The 11,065-nt window shown below is 50.2% G+C and overlaps 1 long non-coding RNA gene across 1 annotated transcript in view; it reads left to right on the top strand.

Annotated features, from left to right (window-relative positions):
- Positions 1 to 9,829, top strand: part of LOC108508537 — a 23,887-nt gene extending 14,058 nt beyond the window's left edge. The window contains exons 2-3 of the long non-coding RNA XR_001878415.1: positions 2,360 to 2,366; positions 9,723 to 9,829. This is a non-coding gene — a long non-coding RNA (uncharacterized LOC108508537). The remainder of the gene's footprint in view (positions 1 to 2,359; positions 2,367 to 9,722) is intronic.
- The last annotated feature ends 1,236 nt before the right edge of the window (positions 9,830 to 11,065 follow it).

Raw genomic sequence — 11,065 nt, 5'->3', positions numbered from 1 at the left:
GATAGTTTCCCGTTGTGGATCTGAGCTCCTGTGATAGTTTCCTATCCCCGATTTGAGATCCTGTGATAGTTTCCCATCCTGGATCTGAGCCCTTCCTGGGGATGGGTTGACTCACCTACCCCAGAACTCACCCGAAGGCCCCAAGAGAAACATTCTCTGGGCAAAAATTCCCTGATTTCCCCAGGGAAAGGCATGTTCCGTTGCTGCTGTGAGTGTTAAACAAAGTCCCCTCCCAGCCTGGCCCCTCTCCCTCCCCTCTCCTCATCCATCTGCAGGATTATCGAGCCCGGTTTTGGAGTTAGTGGTGTGTTGAAAACGCTCTGCTCTTCCCTTTATCACTCTCAGATCAGCTCATCGGGTGGGAATCCATCAGGGAAAGTAATGGGAGAGGCTGTGCTGATCTATGGCTCCGTGTTCCTGGATCAATCCAGCTCTTCCAGCCCCTCCAGTGCGGGAGTTGTGCAGATCCAGTGCTGGGGTTGCTCAAATTCCTTCTCTTAAACCACCAGATTAATCAACTCTTCCCATTCCTGTAAGGATTTTATGATGGAGATGCCCTGGATGGGATAAAATCCAGATCCAGCTGAGCCAGAAACAAGGTGGAGCCTGAATTCCTCTTGGGAACTCAACTCCTGACTGGAGTCACTTGCTGACATTTATTACATTTATATTTGAGTGGATTTAGGGGTTAGGAGCAGCCAAAACCCGGATTTGGGCTTTAAAACCACCACGTCCCAAAATTTAGCTGCTACTGGGGTGCAACTCAGCAGGTGCCGAGGTGGTTCATCCACCCAGAGCCAGGATTCAGGACCAGGAGCTGTTTTTCCAGCTGTTTTCCCACCTCGACCTCCCCAGTCACCCTCTTCCCACGCCCTGTGCGGATCCAGAGGGAAGAGCACCACCTACTGAGTCTCCCTCACCTCTTCCTTCCCTCTTTTTCCTTATTTTCAACCTGTTTTATTCCCATTTGTGTTCTGAGCCGGCCTTTGCTCCTCCCTGGAAAAAGCAGGAGCAGTTGGAATCTGAGCAACCCTCCAGATCTCTCCAGACATTCCTGCTTGATCCCCTTTTTTCCTGCTAAGCTGCTCTGTGTTAACGGGACTCGCTTTCCTTGGGATCTTTCTGCTTCCTGCCTTTGGGAATTAACAGCTCCTCCCCGAATCCAGGTTTTCTCTTGGAGCAGGTGTGGGAAATGGAATAAAAGAGATCAGTTTTGACTCCAAATCCAAGCTAAATTGTCAGAATTTGACTCCTAAAGAACAAACAGATGCACAAATTCATTCCTATAAATGTATTTATACATATGTGGATGTACAAATGTTGTGTTTTTTCCAAGGATTTGGGGAATTAAGAGAAGATTTTCAGTTCTCCCCCTACCACAACCTTCCCTTTTAATATTGACCAAACCTTTTAAAAAAACCCTTGAAAGCAGGTTGGGATAAAACCCGGAGAAATCTCCTTGGGAATAGTTTTAATTGGGAGCTTACCCAACTTTTTAAGGATAAAGCTCAGCCCAGCTTCTCTAACGTTCTCCCCGAGCCCTTCATTTGCAACCGAGGCAAAATTAAACTAATTAAATGTTCTTTCATTATTTTTCCCTCTTTAGTTTGGTCTTCGGCACCGTGGAAGTGACTTTGTGTTTCTCCCAAGGGATATTTTGGGATCATTTACAAAGCAGGTTCCTCAGCACCCTGAGTCACTTCACCTTCCCCCAACCAAACCATCTCAACCCCGCGGAGATCGAGGAGGCTTGATGGGATTTGGGAATGTGGGAATGAGGAGATCTGGCTCCTTGTTGTTCCACAATCTTCCCTGTTTTCTTTTTTGAGCTCCACGGGAACCTGAGGGGCACCAGATCTTTCTGTGGAGGAAAATAAACCTCCGTGGCCTCCCCGTGGATCAAATTCTGGGGCTGGGAGGAAGGGTTGGGAAAACATGGGAATGTTCAGCCCCGAAAACGGAGGGAGGTGGGATAACAGGCCACAATTATGTAAAAGGCTCCTGCAGGAAGGGGAGGGACACGTTTCCCTGTGGACAGGACAAGGAATAAGGAGCTTAAGAAGCAGCAAAGGAGATTTAGAGCTGTGGGGATCGAGAAGGGCCGGGATTAATCGCTGGGAGGAGGGGAAGGGTGGTGTCCCCAGGGCTGGAGGTTGGGAGGACAAATGTGTCAAGAAGGGCTTAAGGAGCATGGATTCACCCACGGGACGGGAGACAGGGAAGATAAACATCCACCTGGACGTCTTTTCCAACGTTTTGGCTGGCTCAGCAGGCAGGATGGGATGTCTGCGGTGGGCTGGTGGGTTTGGTACCCGGGGGTTTCTCCTTTGTGATGCTCCTGCTCATTCCTTGGTGTGAGCCATGTGGTGTCACATTCCAACCATTTCCCTGCTCATTCCCTTGCTCAGGTCCACAGATCCCGAGGTGACCTGGCAATGTGTGGTGTGGGTGTTCATGGAATCACGGGATAGTTTGGGTTGGAAGGGACCTTCAAGGTTGTCCAGTTCCAACCCCTCATTCCGTGGGCAGGGACACCTTCCCACTATCCTGGGTTGCTCCAACCTGGCCTTGGACACTTCCAGGGATGGGGCAGCCACAGTTTCTCTGGGAAACAGAGTTGTGCTGCATCTCAGCCTCTCTCCTCACCTTGTGCTTCCACCTTGACCTGCACCTTGGGAGCTGGAGAGGCTTTGGGGCGGGAAGCCCCGGCGTCGATCCTGTCGCCCTGAGGCAGCGAATTCGCTGAGGGATCAGAAGTGGGGGAAAATAAACCAGAAAAACTTGAGAAAGCTCTCTTGCTTCCTTCCAGTAATTCCCAGGGAGAGGTGTCAGCCATGATTTCCAGAAGCCACACGCAGCAGAAAGCAGAGGATTGCTGGCAGCCCTGATGAAGTTACTGCCGGGTGGTGATTGGGTTACGGGATCCTCCGGGAGCGGCCGGCGAGGTGATGGACTGAAAGCAGAACGGCAACTAAATTGCATTTCATTTCAATTTGGCCATAAATTTGATGATTTCGTCAGATAAGGAGCAAAGGGGGAAGGGAGGAGGGGGAGAGAGGAGGAGAGGGAGGGAGGGATCTCTGGGTAGGGAGGGAGGGAGGGAGAAGGGGACATGAGCGGTGACATCGTTCCCATCACGGGTCGTTAATCAGGAGCGTCAAAGGCCTTGTGGGTGGGATGCACATCACCTACTCCCTGCAGAGAGGTCACTGAACTGGGAAGGGCTGGGAATAAGGGTTGTTGAACTGCCCTGGGATTTATGGGGCGGGATGTGGTGGGTGAAGAGGGCAGATGGAGCGCTGTTCCCACTTCCGTGGGATGCTCCACTCAGCAGCTGCGGTTTGTGTCCCCTGAGTCACCTGCTCCAAGTGGGGACGTGGCAGCGGGGCTGGAGGTGCTATCAGGCTGCAGCAAGGGCTGGAGGACGAGCCAGTGAGACTTCCCAGCTCTGGATGCCACCTGGAGGGAGCTGGGCAAGCTCAGGAAGTGGGAATCTCATGTGGTTTAATAAGACCAAGTGTTGGTGCTGCCACTGGGTCAGGGAAGTCCTCGGGATCAGTCCAGGGGAGGAGCAGATGGAGCCCAGGGGAGAAGGATTTGGGGGTGCTGGGGGGTGAGAGGCCGGACATGAACCAGCCCAGAATCAACCCCCCATGTCCTGGGCTCATCCCACAGTGTGGGAAACAGGAGAGGGGGGATTCCACCCCTCTGCCCCCTCAGGTGAGACCCCCCTGCAGAGCTGTCTCCAGCCCTGGGGAACAGCACAGGAAGGACATGGAGCTGCTGGAGAGAGTCCAGGGGAGGCACCAGGATGATCAGAGGGATGGAGCAGCTCTGCTGGGAGGAAAGGCTGGGAGAGTTGGGATTGTTCAGCCTGGAGAAGAGAAGTTTTGGGGTGATCTGACTGTGGTCTTCCAGGATCCAAAGTAGCTACAAGAAGGATGGAGAGAGACTGTTTACAAGGGCCTGGAGAGACAGGACAAGGGGAATGGCTTCAGACCGACAGAGAGGAGGTTTGGATGGGATATTGGGAAGAAACTGTTGGCTGTGAGGGTGGGGAGGCCCTGGCACAGGTTGCCCAGAGAAACTGTGGCTGCTCCATCCCTGGAAGTGCCCAAGACCAGGTTGGATGGGGCTTGGAGCAACCTGGGATAATTGAAGGTGTCCCTGCCCATGGCAAGGGATTGGAACAGGATGATCTTTATGGTGCCTTCCAACCCAAACCATTCCATGATTCCATGATTTTATAGCATCAATCAATACGTGGATTGAAAGGAAATGCTGCACTATTTCCTTACCTTGCTGGTGCCTCCATGATGGGATGATCTACTCCCTGACAGGCTGACATTTCCTTCTGGATACTGGGACCTCAGGAGCTCTTGGTGCAACATGTCATTTTTAGGCCAGGTCGTGACATCTCTCAGCATTGCTGCTTCCTTCTGACAACATTCCAGCCCTTCTGGCTTCATTAGGGCTTCCATCCCAAACTGAGGATACCCTTGGATGTCTCAGCAAGGTTCCATCATCTCATTTTGCTGTGCCTTGCAAAGTGGGGAGATTTTCATCCCAGCTGGATGAAGGACTCGTCCTCAGGGACAAGACCACGAGGAATCTTGGTGGGATATGTGGCTATCTCATAATTTGGGGTAAGATGATGGTGTGATGCCCCACTCTTAATTTCCACAACCAAGAGCTTGCCATTCCCTGAAAAATGATGGATGGGGCTGGATATGTCCAGTTGCAGTTAAACATTTCCACAATTCAGACACAGGAGGCTGAATCAACTTCAGATGGAGAATTTCTCCCCGAGTCCTTCTCCTGGAAGTGAGTCTGAGACCCTTCTGATCCCAGGCTTATCCCAGAACTTCAAACACAGAACTGCAGCTTCCCAGCCCTCTGGAGCTTCACTGTGCAGTTCTGGAAGGACTCCCCACGGGAATTCTGCGGGAACATCTTCCTCTGTGAACACTGGATGGGGGAAACATCTGCAACACAACTCAGAGATGGTATCAAGATGTTCCAGGGGAAGGTTTTAAGACCTCTGAGGAACATTTGAGGGAGCTGGGGGGGCTCATCCCAGAGAAAAGGAGGCTCAGGGGGGACCTTCTGGCTTGGCAACTCCGTGATAGAAGAGAGGAGCTGGGGGGGTCGGGCTCTGCTCCCAGGGAACAAGGGACAGGAGGAGAGGGATCGGCCTCAAGCTGTGCCAGGGGAGGGTCAGGTTGGACATCAGGAGGAATTTCTTCATGGAAAGGGTTGGAATGGGCTGCCCAGGGAGGTGGTGGAGTCTCCATCTCTGGAATTGTTCAAGAAACAACTGGATGTGGCACTCAGTGCTCTGGGCTGGTGACAAGCTCATGTTTGGTCGAAGGTTGGACTTGATGACCTTGGGGGTCTTTTCCAACCTTAAAGATTCCATGATTCTGTGATTTTATAATTCTTTGTTGACACTGGAACTGTCTGGGACAGAACCAAGCCCTGGCTCTGCAGGAGAAAAGCTCCAGAGCTGTGCCCTGGCTGAGGCATCTCGGATCTGTGGTGGCTCTCAACGATCTCATGGGACACACCAGCACATTCCCACATTATCCCTTCCCCGGCTGCCATTGGGAAGGACCGGGGAGGATCTCCAGGATGAGTTTACTGAGCCTGGGAGCTGCTTTGTGCTGGTACAGCAATGCAAAATGTGACAGGAGCTTGGCCTGCCCTGGAGGCCAAAGCTTTTAAACTCGAGCGAGAGAGAGGGGAAAGATGTTATCCATAAATCTGCCCCCCGGACACGGAAAGCCGTGCTCCTGGCAGGAATGTGAAGGCACGAGAGGCTCTCGGACTCCTGCAGGAGTTTGGCAGCTTTGTGACCATAATTAACACGTGTATTGCCGGGAATTCACGGAGGGATTCTGACCCAGATTTGGGATATTCCTCCCAAATCCTTTTGAAAACTTCTCAAGTAAAGGGAGAAGGAATCTTTTCGTGTAACATGTTGGGAGTGAGAGAATCGTGTAACATGTTGGGAGGTGCAAGAAAGGGGGGGGAAAAAATAAAAAATTGCAGGAATCTCTTTCCCATGCCCAATAATTTACTTTTAGATGTGCAGTAAAGATTTTACATGCACAATAATTTACTTTTACACATGCAGTGATGTTTTAACACATGTAATCATTCATTTTTATGCCTAAAAAGGCAACCAATTAAAAACCTGGGTGCTAAACATGCCTCCAACCAATCCTGAAGGTGTTTGCTTCGGAGTAAAGCTTTGCTTGTCCCCAACATCAACACTCTCCTGCAGGATTGTTGTTGATTTTCCAGCTGGTTCTGTCTCATTCCATGCACTGTGCTGGATTCTTTTCCAGTTTATCCCTGAAGAAAGTATGAACAGCTCCATGGGCTGTTGGGAAGGGGATCCGAGGGGCCACCTCACTTGGGATGACACCTGTTTTTCTCCAGAACATACCCCAGTCATCTGGGAGAGGAATATCAGCAGCAGGAAGAGTGGAGAAAATATTTAGAGGATCCTGGAATTGTGGAATGGTTTGGGTTGGAAAGGACTCAAAGATCATCTCATTCCAACCCCTGCCATGGGCAGGGACACCTCCCACTATTCCAGGTCGCCTCAACCTGGCCTTGGACATTACCAGAGATGGAGCAGCCACAGCTTCTCTGGGAATTCCATTCCAGTGCCTCACCACCCTCCCGAGGAAGAACTTCTTCCCAATATCCAATCCAAACCTGCTCTTCCAGTTTGAAGCCGTATTGGTGGGATTTTCAGTCAGTGGAGCTGAGCAATGACAAAAACCATTTATAGACCCCAAAGAGTCCATCCAGCTCAGAGGAGAAATTCCAGCTGCTGAAGGATCAGTGGAGAGAAACTTTGTCCAGAGACCCCAGATCTGCTTCCATCTTCTTTTCCATGAGCTGGCCCAGTCCGGTGGGGTTTGAGCCTCTGTTCCTCATGTGAATGTTCTGATCAGACAGCGCAAGTTTTGGGGTCTGTGTTGCCTAATTTTTCTTGTCTATTTAATTCCATACTTAATTGGAACAAAACATCCAGGATGTTGAAGTGTTGAACTCCAGGATGTTGAAGTGTTGAACTCCAGGACGTTGAAGTGTTGAACTCCAGGATGTCAAAAAGAAAGGGAGGGAAATGTTGTAAAGAAAGGGAAAGGTCTCCTCGTTGTCTCCCAGACTTCCCCCCTACAGAAAACCCTCTGCTGCTGTGAACTGGCAAATTCACCTGCCTTGGATAGTTCCAGGGGGATCTGAAGGAAAAAAGGGACTGGAAGAAATGAAGGAGTGGCTTCCAATATCCTGGAATCTCCAGGATGAAAGGCACCAGCTCAGGGGGTCACCTCCAAGCAGAGCTGTCCTGGTCTTTGTCCCGTTAGTGGCGACTCAGTTCCTTTGAGTGGGAATCTCAAATTACTGCAAACCTGGCGGATCCGAGGGGAGAAGTGGTGGAAGGGACTGGAAATACAAATAACAGCCTCCAGGATAGAGAGAAAAAAAAAAAAAAAAGAGGTTCAGAGAACCTTTTTCTTTGGACGATCTGGGGAAAGAAGAGGGTGGAGGGTCAAGTGTAATGAAACAATGCAAGTTGAAGCGTTTTCCTTCCGAACCTGAAAAATAAATTGGTTTCGAGTTCATAAAATTTAGTGGGAGCCTGATGCAACACTAAGGGGAAAAATTTCTTTTAGTCCAAACTCTCTATTTTTGCAGGGAAAAAAAATATGTTTCCATGGAAAATTTTTTTTTTGGAGGGTTCTGTTCCACTGGCTTTAACCACTGGCATGTCCAAGGCTCTGCTTACAGTGCAGGAAAATGAGGGGAAATTGGGGGAAATGTCAAAGCAGCACAACCTGTTTGCAAGCCTTGGGATGAAAAAACGATCTGGAATATTCATGGATCAACGTCCTGATGGAGGGGGAAGGAGCTGTGCTGGTTGGTGGTGGCTGGACCTTCACAACACTTCCCACCACAAAGGGGCTGAGCAGCACCTGTGTCTTAAAAATCATGGAATTCCAACCCCCTGCCATGGGCAGGGACACTTTCCATTATCCCAGGTTGCTCCAAGCCCCGTCCAACCTCGACCTTGAACACTTCCAGGGATGGAGCAGCCACAGCTTCTCTGGAAAATCTGATCCAGGGCCTCCTCACCCTCCTGGATAGCTCAGAGCAGCTCATCCATTATTTTCAAAGGAAAAGTAAAACCTCCTAAAGGATGATTCATCTGGTTAAAAAAAAATAGGAAAGGGGATGGGAAAATGTGTGGATGATGAAAGGGAATGGGTTAAAAAAAACCAACAAAAATGCCCCCAAAGTGGTGATTTCCCCCTGTTGAGAGTGTGAGAGTGGTTTGAAAAACCAGCTTGGCTTGGAGGCAAAGGGAGAACAGTGAGACACACATCAAATGTCCGGAAAAAAACAGGAACAGAGGACATTGAATTTGCACTGGAATGGGAGAAAATCAGCGAGATGAGCAAAAAAGACGTGAGGCGTCGCTGGGCAGTCGAGCTGAGGCCAGCAAAGAGTTTAAACACTTTGGGAACAGAAGGAGCTGTAATAACCACGGTATTGATTCCTCCTTGGAAGGGAAATGTGCAAAGCAGGCATTTTCGGGAGATATTTGTTTTGTATTTGGGGGGGAGAAAAGCAGATTTGTTTCTGATTAAAGCGAAGGGATGGTTTGCAGGCTGGCATTAAGCGTAGGACAGACTAAATAGCCCCTCTTAAAAATCACTGAGCTGAAAGCAGGTCTTAACTGTATCCAAGTTCTATCTGTGCTTGTAGTTATATCCAAGTTGTATCTACATCCAAGTGTTTTCTAGGATGTGGCCAAGGAGGGGTGTTGGTTTTCCAGATGCCCTGAAGGGCTGGGAATTCCAAAGGACGAGGAGAAAACTGGTGGTAGAAAGGGGACGACTTGGTTAATTATGGCCTGCCATTGATTCCCGGGAAAATGAAGGAGCACCTCACCAGGACTGGATTAATAAAGAATTACAGGAACATGATGCTAATCAGCAGGGGGTTATGGGAAATCGGTCTTGTCAAATTAAGCAGCTTTTATAAACACAATTAGGGGAGGGAGGATAATTAAGCACCGGAGGAGCCTGCGGAGGGTTGTGGTTGAGCCTCCGGGGGGAGATGTTTAAATCCAGGAGTTTTGTTTAATAAAGTGTCATTTGTGAAGAACAAACAGGAGTTTTGTCCTTTTCCCGGAGAGATTGGAATCCCAAAGAGTTTACCCACAACCGCCACGACCGCAGAGAACGTTCCTGCAGGCCAGGGAAATTGTGATATCCAAATTGTGATTCCGTGGAAAATTTGGTCACAGGGGTGGGTTTTTTACCCTCAAAGAAAGAAACTCCAACGTGGCTCCTCACCATGATGGTTGGACTTGCCATCCAAAGGGAGAGTTGGAAGGTGTTTTGTTATTGTAGGGTTGCACCTCAGTCACGGTGATCAACCAGCTCCTGCAGGGATTTGTGTTGTCCTCGTGTCACCGGTGTCCCCCCATCCCTCAGCTGGAACAGAGAGCATCCAGCAATCTTTGTTTCATGTATGGACTTTTTTTCCCAAGATATTATGTCTGGAATTCCCAGACATCATGACTTGGCACTGGTGAGGCCACACCTCAACTCCTGGGCCTCTCAGGACTGAAAGGACAATGAGGGGCTGGAGCGTGTCCAGGGAAAGGAACGCAGCTGGGGAAGGGTTTGGAGCACCAGGAATGGCTGAGGGAGCTGGGGGGGTTCATCCTGGAGAAAAGGAGGCTCAGGGGGGACCTTCTCACTCTCCAAAACTCCCTAACAGGAGGTTGTGGTGAGGTGGGAGTTGATATCTGCTCTCCGTGATAGGACGAGAGGAAACGGCCTCAAGTTGTGCCAGGGGAGGTTTAATTTGGATATCAGGGAAAATTCCTCCCTGGAAAGGGTTGTAAGGCATTGGAATGGGCTGCCCAGGGCAGTGGGAGGGTCAAGACCCCTGGAGGTGGCACTTAGAGACATGGTCTGGTGGACACGGGGGCATTGGGTTGAAGGTTGGAACTTGATGATCTTGGAGGCCTTTTCCAGCCTTAACGATTCAGCAATTCCATGAGTCCATGTGGTGGTTGTTGAGTTAGGTTTTGTTCTGGGAAAAGTCTCGTATCCAAAGGCTTTGGTGTGTTTGAGAAGTTCAGCTGAAGGTGTGTCACTCACAGGGAAAGCCCAGGATGAGAAAGTCCGTGGTCAGCCTTGGAAAAGCACCACTGCGTGGACAAGGTTTTCCCTGTGGTGCCAGGGAATTGTTTTCCGTGGTTAACACAGGATTTTTTTTAGGATTGTAGACCCGTAAAATGGCGATCTGGTTTTTTGGGAAGGTAAAAAAGGGAGTGGAGGACAGATCTGATGGTCTCCTGGGGCCTGAGGTGAGAAGGTGTGATGACACGCTCTGCTCTGCTCCTTACCTGGAATCTTGCATCCAGCTCTGGATACCTCAACACAGGAAAGATGTGGAACTGTTGGAACGAGTCCAGAGGAGGCCATGGAGATGATCCAAGAGCTGAAGCCTCTCCGGAGCCAGGCTGGGAGAGCTGGGGGTGTTCACCTGGAGAAGGGAAGGATCCAGGGAGACCTGAGAGCCCCTTGCAGGGCCTAAAGGGGCTCCAGGAGAGCTGGAGAGGGACTTGGGACAAGGGATGGAGGGACAAGGACACAGGGAATGGTTTCCCACTGCCAGAGGGTTAGATGGGATACTGGGAGGGAATTCTTGGCTGGGAGGGTGGTGAGGGACTGGGATGGAATTCCCAGAGACGTTGTGGCTGCCCCATCCCTGGAAGTGTCCAAAGCCTGGTTGGAAGGGGCTTGGAGCAACCTGGGCTAGTGGTAGATGTCCCTGCCCATGGCAGAGGGTGGAACTGGATGATCTTTGAGTCCCTTCCAACCCCAAACATTCCATGATTCCATGATTCTATGACTACTTCAGACAGTGACTGAAGGGATTGGCTCTGTGGTGTTGGGCAATGTCCTCTGAAGGCATCCGAGATGGAATGGTCTCTCTTCCACAGGCTGCAGGATGAACATGTTTTAAC

This window comes from Lepidothrix coronata, unplaced genomic scaffold (genome assembly GCF_001604755.1).
Source record: "Lepidothrix coronata isolate B3197 unplaced genomic scaffold, Lepidothrix_coronata-1.0 Scaffold302, whole genome shotgun sequence".
In the NCBI taxonomy this organism is placed as follows: Eukaryota; Metazoa; Chordata; class Aves; order Passeriformes; family Pipridae; genus Lepidothrix; species Lepidothrix coronata.
Note: the sequence above shows the minus strand (reverse complement) of the source record. Positions and strands in the feature narration are given on the sequence as shown.